Raw genomic sequence first — 17,060 nt, forward strand, 5'->3', positions numbered from 1 at the left:
ATTAGTAAATAGTGATTGTCGATTTCTCGGTACTTATTTTTGGGGTAGTTCGAGCATTTCATTTAATATTCGCTCTTTTATTTACAATTCTAAGCCACAATAACAATAGATATGTGATTGCTTTCTATAAGATAGTAAATGAGTAAGCACCCTATTGCAAGAAAAAATTTAAGGTATCACACCATTAAGATCTTGTACTGTGATTTGATTATACATTTGATGACAAATCTATAATAGGTCTTAAATTCTTACATTAATTGAAGTTCGACATTGTTTTTTCACTAGCATGTTGCTTTTTTATCATACTTTTGCTAAATGAAAGATGTTGAAGAAAACTCAATTAGAGAGGGATTGAGTGGACATTTCATATACTCCAGTAAATACTAGATACATTATACACATTGGGAAACAACTTATTATGTACATATAGAACAAATATTCATGTTGAAGAGAGAGAGAGAGAGACTCCATTAGGTGCAACAAACATTCATGTTGGGGGAAAAGAGAGGGAGGGTTAGATAGTCTATTAGATAGATTGGATACAATGTAATATAGATAGTTGGGAAAATACTCTGATGATGATGATAATGGACACAATGTAATACAACAGTTATCAAGATGTGCCATAACAAACAAATATGAAAAGAGTCTGAAGGAAGATTCACTTTTTTCGTAACTAATAGTTTACGTAACTTATGCTCATGCCCCCTTTTCATATATTACGATTTCTTCTAAAAAAACATTTAGTTTGAAATCATTAGTTATGAACTTGTCATCGTAAGGAATCAATGTGGCAAATAACTTTTAGCTCTGAACCATTCATTAATCAAAGTGGTCAAAGCTAATAGTTTGGATCGCTCATTTAAGAAATCATAACAATTCGGAACTATTAGTTTCGAACCAAAGGATTCAAAGCGATTTAGAATCAATAGTTCGGATCACTAATTGTAGGGAATCAGAGCAATCCGAACTATATTAGTTTGGAACCATTCATAGTAAGGAACCAAAGCGGTTCAAAATTATTAGTTTTGGACTACTCATTGTAAGAAACCAAAGTAGTCCAGAACTTATAGTTTTAGGCATTATAGTTTAAGGTCATCCCCCTTCTTAGATCACTTATAAGTATTGTTATGTCATATAATATGTCCTTTTTTATTTTACTTGGATTGAACTAGGGCAAGTTACTCAGACTCCAGAGTAACTCGCCCCAGCTAAAGGGCGAGTACTTTGGTTGAGGTGTGTCCTAACACCTTGGTTTCAGACCACCTTGATTTCTTAAAATGATGGAAGCATAGATCAAAATGGCTCAGAATTAGTAGTTTCAAACTACTTGCATGTATCTCAATAACAAATACAAAAAAAGAGAAGTGAACATAAAATGTAAAATACATGAAATATTTTTGAAATGCTGCTAAATAGCGTAAAATTTCCTATAATATAACATCATAGAAATATATAAATTTGTTATAGTAGTTTCAAACTACTCACAACAAGCATTTCGAGAAAAAAAATTAAAAATACGAAGAAAGAGAGAAATGAACGTAAAATGTAAAATACATAAAATATTTTATAAAAGCTGCTAAATAACGTAAATTTCCCTATAATATAACATCATACAAATACATAAAAATTGGACAACAATTTCTTTCTTCTTTTTTTGTTTTTTAACTTTACATATTCTTTTACTCTTTGCATCATTTGTAAATTGCAATTCATCCATCCCAAGTTCGGGCTTTTGTCAAACATTTCCTCATAAAGAAGTTGAGAACTACCTGAACATACTCGTTCTAGCGAGGTTTTGAGGTCGTATTAATGAAAATTGAGAACCAAATCGTTCAGAAATAATAGTCGTTGTAAACTTTGGAGTCACGCTTGTAGCCTATCGTGTCGCTAAAGATTTAAGATACCCTCGAGAAAAACCAATCTTTAAAAAAATAGATTCTCATATTGGATTGGTTGGATTGGCGATTCATATCGTTCTCAAATTGTCTTGATCGGTGATCTATAAATAAATAAAAAAATATTGATCGATGATCTAAAAATAAATACAAATACATTGATAAGTGATCTAAAAATAATAATAATAAAATTAAATCAAAATAGAGGCATGGGTAAGGATTTAGTGGGAACCACGAAAAACATTAAATAAGCATAAAGAAAAAAATAATAATTTAAAAGAGGGGTTTTAAGGGGAAAACGAGCCGGAACCTATATCATTCCCAAACCAGTTCAATCTCAACTGAATCTACATCTAGATCGGGGACCTAGATCGAAAATCACCCGGTTTTAAAACACTCACAAAAACTAACGACTACCTGAATATATTTAGAATACACAGTTAGTCTAACGAAGTTTTTGAGGTCGCTTGGTAAAAACTAAAAATTGGGAACCACAATTTTGAGTCATGCTCGAAGGAAACTCATTTACATGGGAAGAGATTCATTCTCGAAGGAAACTCATTTACATTGGAATAAACTCATTTACATTGGAAGATCGGAACAACAAATACCTTCTCAGGACGATGATTGTGCCAATACACTAATCTATACTATTGCCCTACACTTCATAGGAGATACCTCTATCTAGAATGAAAGAATCAGAGAACTTTTGGAGAATCTCAAATGTCCTGACCTTTCTCATTACATATGGTACAAAGATGTTTTTCATACGCAATTGCTTACCAAAAATGATGCCAGAGATATACATTGGAAGTCTCAATTCTTGAATGGACTCCCAATTCTATTTAGAGAAAAAGTTAAGACCAAGCTAAAAAATGCTAATGGAGAAAAATAAATCCCCTATGAGAATTATACTCTAAGCCAACTTGATAATGAGAGTTGTACTACCGGTTCAGAACTTTGTACTGACCTCAAGCTTAAGAGATAGCTTGAAAAACAAAAGATCACTGGTAAAAGATAAATGGGAAATTTTTGTGAACAATTTGGTTATTATCCCTTTCCTGAAAAAACTCACTTCAAAAAATATAAAAATGACTCTAAAAGAGGTGAGTATAAGAAAAACAGAAAATATCATAGAAAACAAAAAAGGAAAACATTCAATTCAGGTGAGGAAGATCTTGAACCTAAGAATAAGAAACCAAAAAGAAAAATACCTATTTGTAAAAAGTGTAGTTGTTATGGGCATTATGCAAATAGATGTAGGACAAAACAAAAAATTAATGAAATTTCTGATGAAGGACTAAGGAGACAATTAGAGCAAATCCTCATTATAGGAGATTCCTCTGATGAGGATTTATCTATTTATGAGACAGACTCAAAAGATGAAGTTTTGGACATCAACACTTAAACTTTTGATACTAGTGAGACAGAAGACAACTGTAAGTGTGATTATTATAAAACCTTGCTAAATATGCAAGGTCTTAGTCTCAATATGCTTACTAAGGAACAAAATTTGGTTCTAGATATAATTGATAAGATAATTGAACCCATTTGAAAAAGGGGATGCTCTTGTTAAATACCTTGCCAACGAAAAGACTGAAAGTCAAGTCTTTAAACCCACTTATGACCTCAAACAAATAATTGATAGATTTAATAAAAAACAAATGTTCTCTGAGCGTGAAACCACTATTTTCGAACTAAGGTTTGAAATAAGAAATTTAAAAGAAGAGTTGCAAACTCTTAATAATAGAGTACCTATACTTGAAACTCTTGGTAAAGAAAATCCACAATCACCTGAGAACCTAATAAATGAATTTGAAAATATACAAAATCAGGACGAAGAAGACATTGTTAACACAATTGAGAAAATTGACATTAACCAACTAAATTACATTAACATGGTAAATAAAATTATTAATCAAAAATGGCATACCAAAGTCACAATTGTTGTGTCCAAATAATGCAGTTTTTCTGCCATAACTCTTATTGATTCAGGTACTGATCTTAATTGTATCAATGAGGGACTTGTCTCGCCAAGATTCTTTGATAAGACTACCCAAGTCTTAAATACTGCCAATGGTAAGAGCCTTTTAATCAATTATAAACATTTTGAAGTTGTTGTTTGTAATCACGGAGCTTGCTTTCTAATGCCATTCATTATGATAAAAGGTATTGCTCAAGATATAATTTTAGAAACCCCTTTCATGAGTCTTTTTTATCCTATAAAATCTTTAGACTCTTCAAGAATAGAATCTAAGATCCATGGCCATAAAGTCAAGTTTGAATTCATCAATAAACCAAAACTAAAATAAATAAATCAAGTTATGGTTTTAAGAAAGAATAAAGAATCTCTACTCAATACGCTTAACCAAGAGATCATAACCAAACAAATAAATGAAAAGATTAATAGCCCCGCTATCCAAGAGAAAATCATGCAGTTTAGAAATAAACTTGAAAAGGAAATTTGTCCTGATATTCTAAATGTTTATTGGAAAAGAAAAAAACATATTGTTGAATTACCTTATGAACCTAATTTCAATGAAAAATTTATTCCTACAAAATCTCAGTCAATTCAAATGAATATTAGACTCTTGAAAATCTGTAAGAAAGAAATACGAGACCTCCTTGATAAAAAATTCATCAGAAACTCATATTCTCCTTGGAGTTAGCCAGCATTTTATGTGGAAAAGGCTTCAGAAAAGGAAAGAGGAGTGCCCAAACTTGTCATCAATTATAAGCCTTTGAACAAAGCCTTAAGATGAATGAGATATCAAATTCCTAACAAAAATGATTTATTTAATAGACTTTTTGAAGCCCAAATATTCACTAAATTTGATATGAAATCAGGCTTCTGGCAAATACAAATCTTAGAAAAGGATAGATATAAAACAATGTTCACTGTAACATTCGGTCATTATGAATGGAATGTGATGCCATTCGGATTAAAAATGCTCCCTCTGAATTTCAACATATTATGAATGATATTTTTACGTCTTATACTCAATTTATAATTATCTATATTGACGATGTTTTAGTTTTCTCTAATTCTATAGATCAGCACTGGAAACATTTGACAATCTTTTTGCAGACAGTAAAAATTGCAGGGTTGGTTCTGTCCAAAAAAAAGATCAAATTATTTCAAACCAAAATTTGATTTTTAGGACATAATATCCATTACCAATCAATTATTCCCATGGACAGGGCAATAAGTTTTGCTCAACATTTTCTTAATGAAATTAAAGATAAAACACAACTTCAAAGGTTCCTTAGAAGTATTAATTATAGTGCTGATTTTTATGAAAACCTAGCCGAAGATTGTGCAATTCTTTATGATTGGCTCAAAAAGAATTTACCATAATGGGGAGAAGAACATACCCAAGTAGTTCAAAAAATTAAGATAAAAGCTAAATAATTAGCATGCTTAGCAATCCCTCATCCTGAAGCTTTCAAAATAATAGAGACTGATGCTTCTGAAATAGGATTTGGAAGAATTCTAAACAAAGAATGTCAAATTCAACAAAAGAACAATTAGTTAGATTTATGTCTAAAAAATGGAATAATGCCCAAAAGAATTATTCCAAAATAAAAAAGGAAATTCTATCTATTGTTTGATGTGTCTTAAAGTTCGAAGATGATATTTTTAATCAAAAATTTCTCATTAGGACAGACTGTAACGCAGCAAAAGATGTAATAGAAAAATATGTGAAAATACTTGTCTCAAAACAAATATTTGCTAGATGGCAAGCTATCCTAGCAACATTTGACTTCAACATTGAATATATCTCAGGTAATACAAATTATTTACCAGATTTCTTAACACGAGAGTTTTTGCAAGGAATCTAGGGGAAAAACCCAAATAAAATCCAACGGTGAAACCTCAAGACAAGCTGCTTACAAAAAAAAAAAGTCTAAATACAAGTGAAGACTTAATTTAGTCATCTGAATACAGGGAAAAATCTTATCTTCCCATCTTACCAATAGATAATATTCATATACATCTTAATCCAGATGAGATTGCAAAAACCTACCTAATAAATCATATGCATCCTAGAGACGAATTTAAGTCTCAAATGTTATATGAAACGATCCTTAAAGAAACAGGATCAATATAAGTACTCCAGAAATATAGAGGGCATGATATTGTGGCCTACTAAAAAATCCAAATAAAAAGAATATTGGCTTATAAAGATTGGGGATTTGATCCTCTTAAGCCAAGGTTTTTTATAAATACTTGCTCTAAAATCAAGAGCTATAATTATTATGACTATATCGAAGTCTTGGAAAAGGTATTGATAGTCCAAAACAAGCAAAATACTCACAGTTGGTTTATCTTTTTTAGGCTTAATGAAGCCATAAATTAATTACCCACATGGTTTAAAAAATGGATGTTATACTGAGGACCTGACACAGATATTTATCCCAAACAATTACGATGCTCGCTGCCAAAATTTGAAGCAGCTAACAGAAACTGGTCTAAAATGGAGATTCTAGTTCTATTTACTATCTTATATAAGATCTCTTGGATCCTCAGATGGTCTTATATTGTTACTGAAGATGATGAAAATTGGGATTATATCCCCCATCTTGAACGAATAATACAAATAAAATGGTGGTACAGTTTTGATATTAAAGACTCAGTTCTTGAAACCATTAAAATCATCAAAATTAAAGTCAATATACCTGGGCTTAACCAGCCAACAGGTACAGCCTCATATTTAAGGCTTTTATAGACTGAAAATCCAAATTTGTCTAAAGAATAACTCAAAGAAAAACTATTATCAATGTTCGAAGAGGACTCAATGTCAGTTAGTGAAGAAGAAGGAAACCTAAACGGTGATGACAGTTCGGGGATGCTACCCCCGATCCATCAAACATAAAGTAGACTATTGGGCTGGCCCAACTCCACTCTATCAAGGACACGAGGCCCAATAATCCTACCGACACCTTTAAGACAAAACAAAAAATAGGTGTCCCTACTATACTGACAGGTGTCCCTACTAAGATGCTGCCGATACCTTTTTGTTACACCAAAGGACAGAGGGCCCCACTAAGATGCTGCCACCAACACCATCTGTCATTATTCCTACCTTTCCACATAGCAAGTACCACCGACATTACCGACATCCACTACCATCGTCTTTCCGCGTGGTAGGAAATCAATGGACCGACATCCGCATTTAAGAAAACTGGGATGAATAAAATTTGAAGTCCGAGATGATAAATAGATGACTTCTCCTGAAGAAGGCATCTCTCGGAGTGTGTGTAAGTTTGAAGTTTGCTTAATCTTCTTTTCTACTCTCTATTATCTCTCTCTCTTTCTCTAAAAAGATTGTAAAAGTTTTAGAGTATGCTGGTGTATCTGATTTTATGTATGTATTCCAATACTTTTTATTTATAAGTTGATGTGTTTATCTTAATCTGTTATTTTATTTGTTATGTTTTGTTAGCACCATTTTGTTATTTTGCTTGTTATATTTGTTAATCCCATTCCGCTTGACATGCTCAAAAATGGTATTAGAGCCAATCTGTTTCCTATCTTAGATAAACAATTTTTGTATCAGAACTCTGTCCAAGTCCTGATAAAATATTGTTCATCACGGTCGTAATAGTAATAAGCCACCATAAGTCGCCAAAGACGTGAACAATGCCGTAGACATGCTATTAATTCATTGACTCGATTGACTCGCATGCGTAATTACATTATTGACTCGATGGCAGGACTTTTCAGACTCGGTTCTCAGAGATCTGATGCTGGGGCCAGTTCATCTAGTAGGTTAGTTAGGAATTCTAAAGAAATAGTTATTAGTTAGGAATTCTAAAGAAATTGTTATTGCCAACATAGAAAAGGACTTCAACAATTGGAATATTCCTAAGGTCTCTACTTCTGAAATATATAGTAAGGGAACTTTTGAATTCAGAAGTGATCATGCAATTAAAACTGAAGAAGAAACCAAGTATGTCTTAAATGTTGAGACTACCATCTGTTAAACAAAGACCGTATTGAAGAATTTAAAAAAAGAAAATATAATTATTTACACATTGGTCTTGTTCAAGTTGGTATTAGACCCTTAACTAGAGCTGGACTTCAAACTGTTATCCTCTTATGTTTAAGAGATAAGATACATAGACAATTTATGGACTCTTTATTAAGAGTTGTTGAATCTAGTCTCTGTGAAGGACCATTTTATTTTAACTGCTTCCCAGGATTCTCTGTTTCCTTAACTGACCCCCATATTTTGAAAGTCCTTACTCTCAACCTTTAAACCAATGGTTTTGATATGGATGCTGGATTACAAAATATAGCTGTTACCTATAGGGTCTGCTATAAGGCTATGACTACTATCTGTCCAAATGTGAGGAGGATTGATTCTAAGGGTCAAACTATTCCTTTCCAGACTAATGTTGAAAAGTCCAATTTAATCATCCCCGGAATTATTTTGTGGGATTAGGTGAATCTACTTGAACGATGGACCTTACCATGTGGGTAATTCATCTATGGCTTCATTGAACCTGAAACAGATAAATCAATTGAGTATTTTGCTTGTTTTGGACAATTAGTACCTTTTCTCAGGCTTTGATGTAGTCATAATAATTATAGCTCTTGATTTTAGAGCAAGTATTTCTAAAATACCTTGGCTTAAGAAGAAATCCCCAATCTTTATAGGCAAATATTTTTTTTATTCGGATTTTTTAGTAGGCCACAATATCATGCCCTCTATATTTTCGGAAGACTTCTATTAATCTTGTTTCTTTAAGGATTGTTTCATAGAACATTTGAGACTTAAATTCGTGTCTAGGAAGCATATGATTTATTAGGTAGATTTTTTGCAATCTCGTCTGGATTAAGATGTATATGAATATTATCTATGGGTAAGATGGGAAGATAAGATTTTTCCCTGTATTCAAATGACTGAATTAAGTCTTCATTTGTATTTGGACTTTTTTCTTTGTAAGCGGCTTGTCTTGAGGTTTCACCGTTGGATTTCATTTGGGTTTTTCCCCTGAATTCCCTGCAAAAACTCTCGTGTTAAGAAATCTGGTAAATAATTTGTATTACTAGAGATATGTTCAATGTTGAAGTCAAATGTTGCTAGGATAGCTTGCCATCTAGCAAATATTTGTTTTGAGACAAGTATTTTAACATCTTTTCCTATTACATATTTTGCTGCCTTACAGTATGTTCTAATGAGAAATTTTTTATTAAAATGTCATCTTCAAACTTTAAGACACAACAAACAATAGATAAAATTTCTTTTTTTATTGTGGAATAATTCTTTTGGGCATTATTCCATTTTTTAGACATAAATCTAACTAATTGTTCTTTTGTTGAATTTGTCATTCTTTGTTTTAGAATTCCTCCAAATCCTATTTCAGAAGCATCAGTCTCTATTATTTTAAAAGCCTCAGGGTGAGGGATTGCTAGGCATGGTAATTCTTTAGCTTTATCTTGATTTTTCAAGCTGCTTGGGTATGTTCTTCTCCCCATTTTGATAAATTCTTTTTGAGCCAATCATAAAGATAAAACACAACTTCAAATATTCTTTTGAAATCTTAATTATATTGCTAATGTTTATAAAAACCTAGCCGATTCTCGAAAGAAACTCATTTACATTAGAATAAACTCATTTACATTGAAAGATGGGAATCCAGTCAACTCATTTACATTGGAAGCATGTAAAAAATATGAGGAAACTCATTTACATTAGAAGATGAGGAGCGAGTCAACTCCTTTACATTGGGAGCTCATTTACATTGGAAGCAACTCATTTACATCGGAAGCGTGTAAAAAATATAAGGAAACTCATTTACATTGGAAGCAACTCATTTACATCGGAAGCGTGTAAAAAATATAAGGAAACTCATTTACATTAAGGAAGATGGAGGAGCGAGTCAACTCCTTTACATTGAGAACTCATTTACATTGGAAGCGTAAGGAAACTCATTTACATTAGAAGATGGAGGAGCGAAGCTCATTTGGAGCGAGTCAACTCCTTTACATTGAGAACTCATTTACATTGGAAGCGTAAGGAAACTCATTTACATTAGAAGATGGAGGAGCGAAGCTCATTTACATTATAGAAGATGGAGGAGCGAGTCAACTCATTTATATTGGAAGCTCATTTACATTACAAGATGGAGGAGCGAAGCTCATTTACATTAGACGATGGAGGAGCGAGTCAACTCATTTATATTGGAAGCTCATTTACATTAGAGGATGGAGGAGCGAGTCAAGTCGTTTACATTGGGAGCTCATTTACATTGGAAATGCGTAAAAAACACATGGAAAGCGCTAGAAGGAGGGCTTGAACCTCCGACCTTGTGGTTAACAGCCACACGCTCTAGCCAACTGAGCTATTCCAGCCACCCGTTATGATGGTGTCGGGTTAGCCTTTTATAACTGATCATCATGCTCTTACATCGCATTCCCATACTCTTGTGCGCATGTATATCATCTGGTTGGCATGGCCTTCAAATGGGTCAGGTCCAAGAAGGGCCGAGGCAGGTTTGGTGTAAAAGTTTGTCACGGCTTGTCGGATAGATTCTAAGTCAAAATATGGAAAAAGTATCTTATAAAGAGCAAGCTTTCTATGCTGTCCCTACTGTATAAAACTAATATACTTCCCCCTATCAAAATATCCATTCTGAATGGACGGCTGAGATGACCCCGATCACAATGTCATGTCTCTACACTACTTTTTTTTAAATTGTTTTACAAAATATTTTGACACAAAATTTTGGATGTCCACTTCTCTCTTAAACTCACACTTGTAAAAGATGTAAAAAAATTATTTTCGATAAAATAAAATATCCAAAATACCCCTAAAAGTTTCAAAGGGTATTTTGGTTATTATAGTTTATCAAAAAATTATTTTTAATATTTTTTAGGTGCGCGTCATTGAGAAGATGACACTTGCTAAATTTTATATTCATACAATTTGTAGAAAAAAATTAAAAATAAAAATACTTTGAGGCGTTGGATCTACATCAAATGGTCAGTGGCTCACTTGATCTAAATTAGACGGATGGATGGAGTTATGTATCTTCTATGTTGTAGGGGAAGTATAGAAACATTTCCCTTTTATAAAGTATATATTGTATAAAATATATTGTAGATTGTTTATTACATGTTGAGATTTATATAAGGTTCCCACCTTATGCTATACAAGTAAGGTGCACCTCTAAATTTTACTGAAAGATATAGTTCTAGTGTCAGAAACTTCATAATGGCTTGAAAATCCATATTCAATACTTGAAAATTTTGAAAATAGCTAGTTCAGATAATTCGTTACAAAATGTACTATTTTTATAACTTATTTATTATTTTTCTTTGTATCGATATATCTCGAGATCGAGATGATTAAGTGGAAAGTTTACCAAAGTCAAAACACTCTTTTTTCACTGGATTTTTGAAGTGTAACCTTATATAAATTTTTTTCGTTTATCATATATATGGGTAAAGATTGCATGGCTATGAGACAGCTATGGGCCGGACAGCCTCGATTGACGCATTCGACAATGGTAAGGGTATTTTCATTCTATTTTTGTGTGTCCATTCCTTTATATATATATATTTTCTTGTGGTGCGTGGGTTCAAGGCAATTCTTAAAATTTTAAATCAAATAATAATAATAAAAAAGTCATACACACCAATCGCTGGGTGTGCTTGGATTGAAATAATAATAAAGAAAAAAGTCCTAATCGCCAAAACATTGGATCCGAGCTATCCGACCTATGCCATCATCAAGCAGGAGAAGGAGACAGGAAGGAAAAAGCTACTAAACAGTACCTACTAATGTAGATGAGTATTACACTTGTGGTTCCCCACCATCCACTTTCCTTCTTAAATAGACGATGGAAATAAAGCTTTGATGAAGTTTCTATATGGCATAGGTTTTATGAAAACAAAATAATGCCCTACGTCAAATCCTCATTCGGAAAACACTTTTAGGAATGAAAATCTCTACTGTGGCTCTAAACTCAATTTTCAACACCGAAAAGTAAAATTTGAAATTCAAGAAATAATATAAATATTGCAGATCATTGAACACTTATTTTTAGAGCTAAATGGGCGGTCTAGATAATTTTTTATAATATGCACTATTTTTAGAGCTTGAACTCGTAACTTTTTTTCACAACCATAATGTTCAAGCCGAGATGATCGATATAAAGGTTTTCTAATGTTTGACTTGCAATATTCAATGAGTCATGGGGTGGGGCTTTACTTATTTTGATAGGACTGCATCCCTATCAAACCATTTTCTTATATGTGTGTGTGTGGACCTCGTGACCCCAACCAAGAACATTGTAGGAAGACCAAAGTACACCAAAACAACCATGCTAAGGCTTAAATTAACCAGAACCCCAAGGACCATACCCTAGTACCTAGACCACCTGACAGAGCCTACTGTAAAGGGGCAGCCTTGAACCCAGAACAGTGGGGGATACACTGATAGACCAAAAAACGTCCACAAGGCAAAGAGAAAAATCCAAAGTGAGTAGTTTAAAATCAAGGACGACCCAATTTGGGAGCAAGTAGTCTGGTGTGGACTACACTGAAAAGTTCGTCGATGACACTCCCAATAGCACTGAAGAGGCGGTTGCTCGAATATTCAAACTGACACGTAAACTGACACCTCAAGATACGAAGGTTGAGAAGTGATTATTACACCCAATGAAACTGCCACTGTCATCAACAACATTGGCAACAACGATGGTCCTTGATTGATTGAACTTGCCACTAAGCGTCTGACATTAGAATGCATGAACTGAACTGAAGATCTTCCATCATTACATGTAACGATGGTGACACACTTATCAATAATGATAACATAAACGGAAACTTCTTATTGGCTGTAACTACCCCCTGGATTTTGAGACGGACATATGGCAACAAGATGCAATCATCATTACTATATCAATATTGTCGATAACATTGACTACCATTCTAGCAACGTCATGCCCATGATCTCAAACTGAAGAAACTCTGGGTCTTGCCAACTAGCATTTCACCTGCGTTATGTAGCTGACACACCACCACCCAAAATCATGTCAACCCTTAAATCAAGGGTGACATATTACGTGTCCCGTAATGACAGTTGGGTAACGATGCTACTATTGTCATTGACAAACTACAATTAATGGCCTAGATTTGGCTGAAACCACCCCCCAATGCTGGATTTCGAGACGGACATATGGCAACAGGATGCAATCATCATTACTTTACCAATACTACCAATGTCATGCCTATGATCTCAAACTGAAGAAACTCTTGGTCTTGCCAACTAGTATTTCACCTTCGTTATGTAGCTGGCACACCACCACCCAAAATCACGTCAACCGTTAAATCAAGGGTGACATATTACGCGTCCCGTAATGATAATTGAGTAACGATGCTACCATTGTCATTGACAAACTACAATTAATGGCCCAGACTCCTCCCCTCTCCACCCCCACATGTGTGCAAATTTGATCCACAACCAAGAGCACAACTTTTTCTCATGAGGTATAGTAGGAAACATATGACTTATTTTTTGAGTGGTAGTAGGCTCCATAGGTGAATTAGCACATCGATGACCGTGGTTTGAAGTTTGAATGGTAATGGTTGGAGTGCAAGTTTGTTTCGCTAAGAATTTTTTTTTTTTTTTGACGAAGGATCGCCTTGAAATATTTTCATGTGAAAGAATTCCCTTATGTGGTAAGGTGTAAAAATATTTTTACACCAATTGGTCTCAGTGCATTTTTTCATACCAATTGGCAGCTAATTAGTGTGAAAATATTATCACACTTAACCACATGAGGGAATTTTTTGACATGAAAATATTTCATATGAACCAAACGTACATGTGTACATGTTACTTAAACCATCATTGCACAACACATTTAAGGGATGACGATAACCCTATAGTCATATTGCTAAACATGATATATGAGTTGCTATTTCATTGATTCGGTGTTTTAAAACCTGGCCTAAATGAACAAAACTAGTGGGGGCATGATTCAATTCTTGAGAACCTCGAAATCGCCTTTTTTTTGGCTTTTAATTCTTTTATTTTTGTTGAATCTATATGACAATCCAATTCATCGATCAAAACCGGTTAGGCAAGTGGGTTGGAGATTATTTCTGAGTTTAAAACAATTATTATATAATCAAAATGCCTCTAAGTCGTTTCTCTTCCGTAATTGCTGATAGCTCCATGCGTAGTCAAATCAAGTGCGTATATGACTTTAGCTTAAGTCCAGAATTTTGATAGCAATCCAGCTTAACTCTAGAGGTTTAACAGGATCCGGTTCGTAATTGCTCATATGACTGCTCTCATAACACCCGTATTTTTAATTTTTATTGAAATAAGAAGTGCAAATTTTACCGAAAAAGTTTACCTAAGGTTGCAACAATATCCTATAAAAGAAGGCACACCTCATAAATCCTTTGAAAAATGTTGTTTTGATGCAGAAAAACCCTCTGATTGATCATCTTGCCTTTGAGAAGAGCAAGTACGAGAAAAAAAAAGATTTTAAAGTCCTAAAAATAATTTATCATGTAATACATTATCTGGACCATTCGTTCTCAAGATTTTATTTATTTGTAGATCCGCTCGATCTATACCCTTCGAGTTTAACATTGCAAAATTAGATGTGAAGTAGAGTTTTAGGTCATCATTGAACTTCTGACAAAAAACTTACATCTTTCAACAAACTTGGGAGGTGTGTTATTTGAAGTTGACACCTTACGAACCACACCCATTTTTAAATGCATATGAATTGAAATACTTGTCACATTCAAGTAAACCAATGCAACCTTTATAAGATTCTCTCCTGGTGGGGTAAACCCAAAAGAGGCACAAAGGTAATCATTTAAATCAGTAATATATATAATCTATTTTAATCAATGATTTGGGAAATGCTTCTTCTTTTACTCTGTTACAAGTAAAAGCTTGTTTGCTGCTTAAACGTGAGTGATTGACCATGACCCAGCTTTTTGAAGCGTTGGACGGCTGAGATTTCTGTAGAATATCCTCTTAAAAATCCCAGCCCTCCTTTCCAAAGCTAGGTAACCTATATGATATCCATTGCTTTGCCTTGAAGGAAGTGAGATGGGTAATATATGATTCTTTTGAATGGGTGGTGCAAAAATTAAGAACGTGTGATTAGTGAAAAGACAACATGATTAATTGGTAATAAGCATTGAGATGAGGGTGTCTTTTGCCCTAACCTCAGGCTTAGATAAAGAGATAATGGTTCATTATAGCTTGTACGACGAATAAAACGGTTTCCTTTTGACTAGTTTAAGGTAAGGGAGATCTTATCACCCTTGAATTTGATTCTTTTGGTAGGGCTGCTCATGGTTATCCTTGATTTTTATTTTAAATCTCATGCAAATTAGATGCCTGTTCAACCAATATTGTGGCACCACATGTAAAGGGCAGTTTTACATACCCCAAGGAAGTTTCTATAAGGCCTAGGCCTCATGACATAAAAGTAAAGCTTGGCCTCGAAGTTTTGTCCAAAAAATACTTGGGGCATAGGAAATTCTTTGAAATAGCTCTAAAATCTATTTCCACTGCCGAATATAAACTCACATCAAACGTGGTAGATATTTTGTGGATCAACACTTGAGAATAGATGGTCTAGATAATGCATCATAATATATATTGATTTTAGAGCTTGAAATTCTATTTTTTTCACAACTATAATGATTAAAGTTGAGACAATTGATTTAAAGGTTTTTAGATGCTGGAACTATAATTCTTGTTGAGTTTTGAAGTGAGGCTTTACTTTTTTTCTATAAAGCGTAAGGGTTAGTTTAACCTTTTTTTTAAACGAATAACTCACTCATTCTTAAAAAAACAGAAAATGAAAAAGAAGTTCCAGACAATATGTGGGCAGTGAAGTTTCCTACAATATTTCCACCTCATCTTCACCTTGTGTCAACAGCTGACGCTTGGGTTATATGTTACTCCACTCAAATCCCATCAAACTTTTATAGATTTTAAGTGGGGGAATAATTATCCCCCTCTATCTTGTCGAAATGATGGCGGTCGTTGAGGCGATGCGAATGTACAGTAGGAAACTTCAAACTTCAATTATCTCATTGTATACATTTTTAATGAATAAACATCCATTCCTTGGGCTTCTCTATTTTACTGAGAAGGTGTCATTCCTCCATACTGTCAAAAACAAGTTGAGGAGTGCAATTTTATCCATGAGGATGAATTCTATGGCAGCATTTTCATTTCAAACAATATGCTGGCAGCTCCTCAACATGCTACCAACAGATGGTTGAGGTGTGTTGTTTCTCCACTCAAAGCTCTAGAAAAATTTTATGGTAAAGAATGACACATCTGGACCATCCATCCATCCATTGAGGTCCTACCCTTACTTATTATAGCTAAAATGCTATTGTAATGCACTTCTCATTTAATAATTGGTGCAGTTTGTATAGAGCTTAAGTTCTAAACAATCAAATTAGAGCCCACCTTCAAATAGTATTGAGAAATTTGGTTTCAATATTGAAAATTTTTGTGATAGCTTTAAAATATATTTCCATCTTTATTTATAAATTTTAAATCTTAAAAAATATTGTAGATCGACCGATCTATGAAAACTTACAAATCTTGAAAATTGATGGTCTAAAAATACGTTATAAAATACACTATTTGCAAAACTTGAAATCAATTTTTTTCTCATGTCCATGAATCTTGATGTCTAGATGATGAATTTGAGAATATTTGGGCTTCAAAACAACATCTTCTAGTGAATTTTTGAGGTAGGCTCTAATTTGATCATTTCAATATAAACTTTCTCCCTTCAATAATTACACTCCCAAAAGCTTAGTTTGGATGTGGGTTCTTTAAGTATGAATAAAAGAACCATATGTCATTTCAACATTATGGCCATAGAGTCATTACTCTCCCATCAATGTGTTGGACAGCGATGGTGGGTAGTGCGCTTAGACTTGAGGTTTTGTGACACCCACTTTCCCATCCTCACCATCCAAATCATCGATGTGACTCTCTATGGCCATACTGTAGAAATCATCACACAATCACGATATGGTTCGCGTTGGATGTTTTAGTCATGCGATTGTGTACTATTCCACGCATCACCAATCACCATCCATTTCAAGCACAAATGCATCTAGAATAGATTAGTGGGTGTCACCAC

The 17,060-nt window shown here is 33.7% G+C and overlaps 1 non-coding gene across 1 annotated transcript; it reads right to left on the reverse strand.

Moving 5' to 3' along the window:
* Positions 1-10,186: 10,186 nt before the first annotated feature.
* Positions 10,187-10,260, reverse strand: TRNAN-GUU (transfer RNA asparagine (anticodon GUU)). Its single transcript has one exon. It is a non-coding gene; the product is annotated as a tRNA-Asn (tRNA).
* Positions 10,261-17,060: the final 6,800 nt, after the last annotated feature.

The sequence above is a fragment of the Amborella trichopoda genome, chromosome 9 (genome assembly GCF_054954075.1).
Source record: "Amborella trichopoda isolate Santa Cruz 75 chromosome 9, AtrichopodaSantaCruz75HAP2 v2.0, whole genome shotgun sequence".
Taxonomy (NCBI): domain Eukaryota; kingdom Viridiplantae; phylum Streptophyta; class Magnoliopsida; order Amborellales; family Amborellaceae; genus Amborella; species Amborella trichopoda.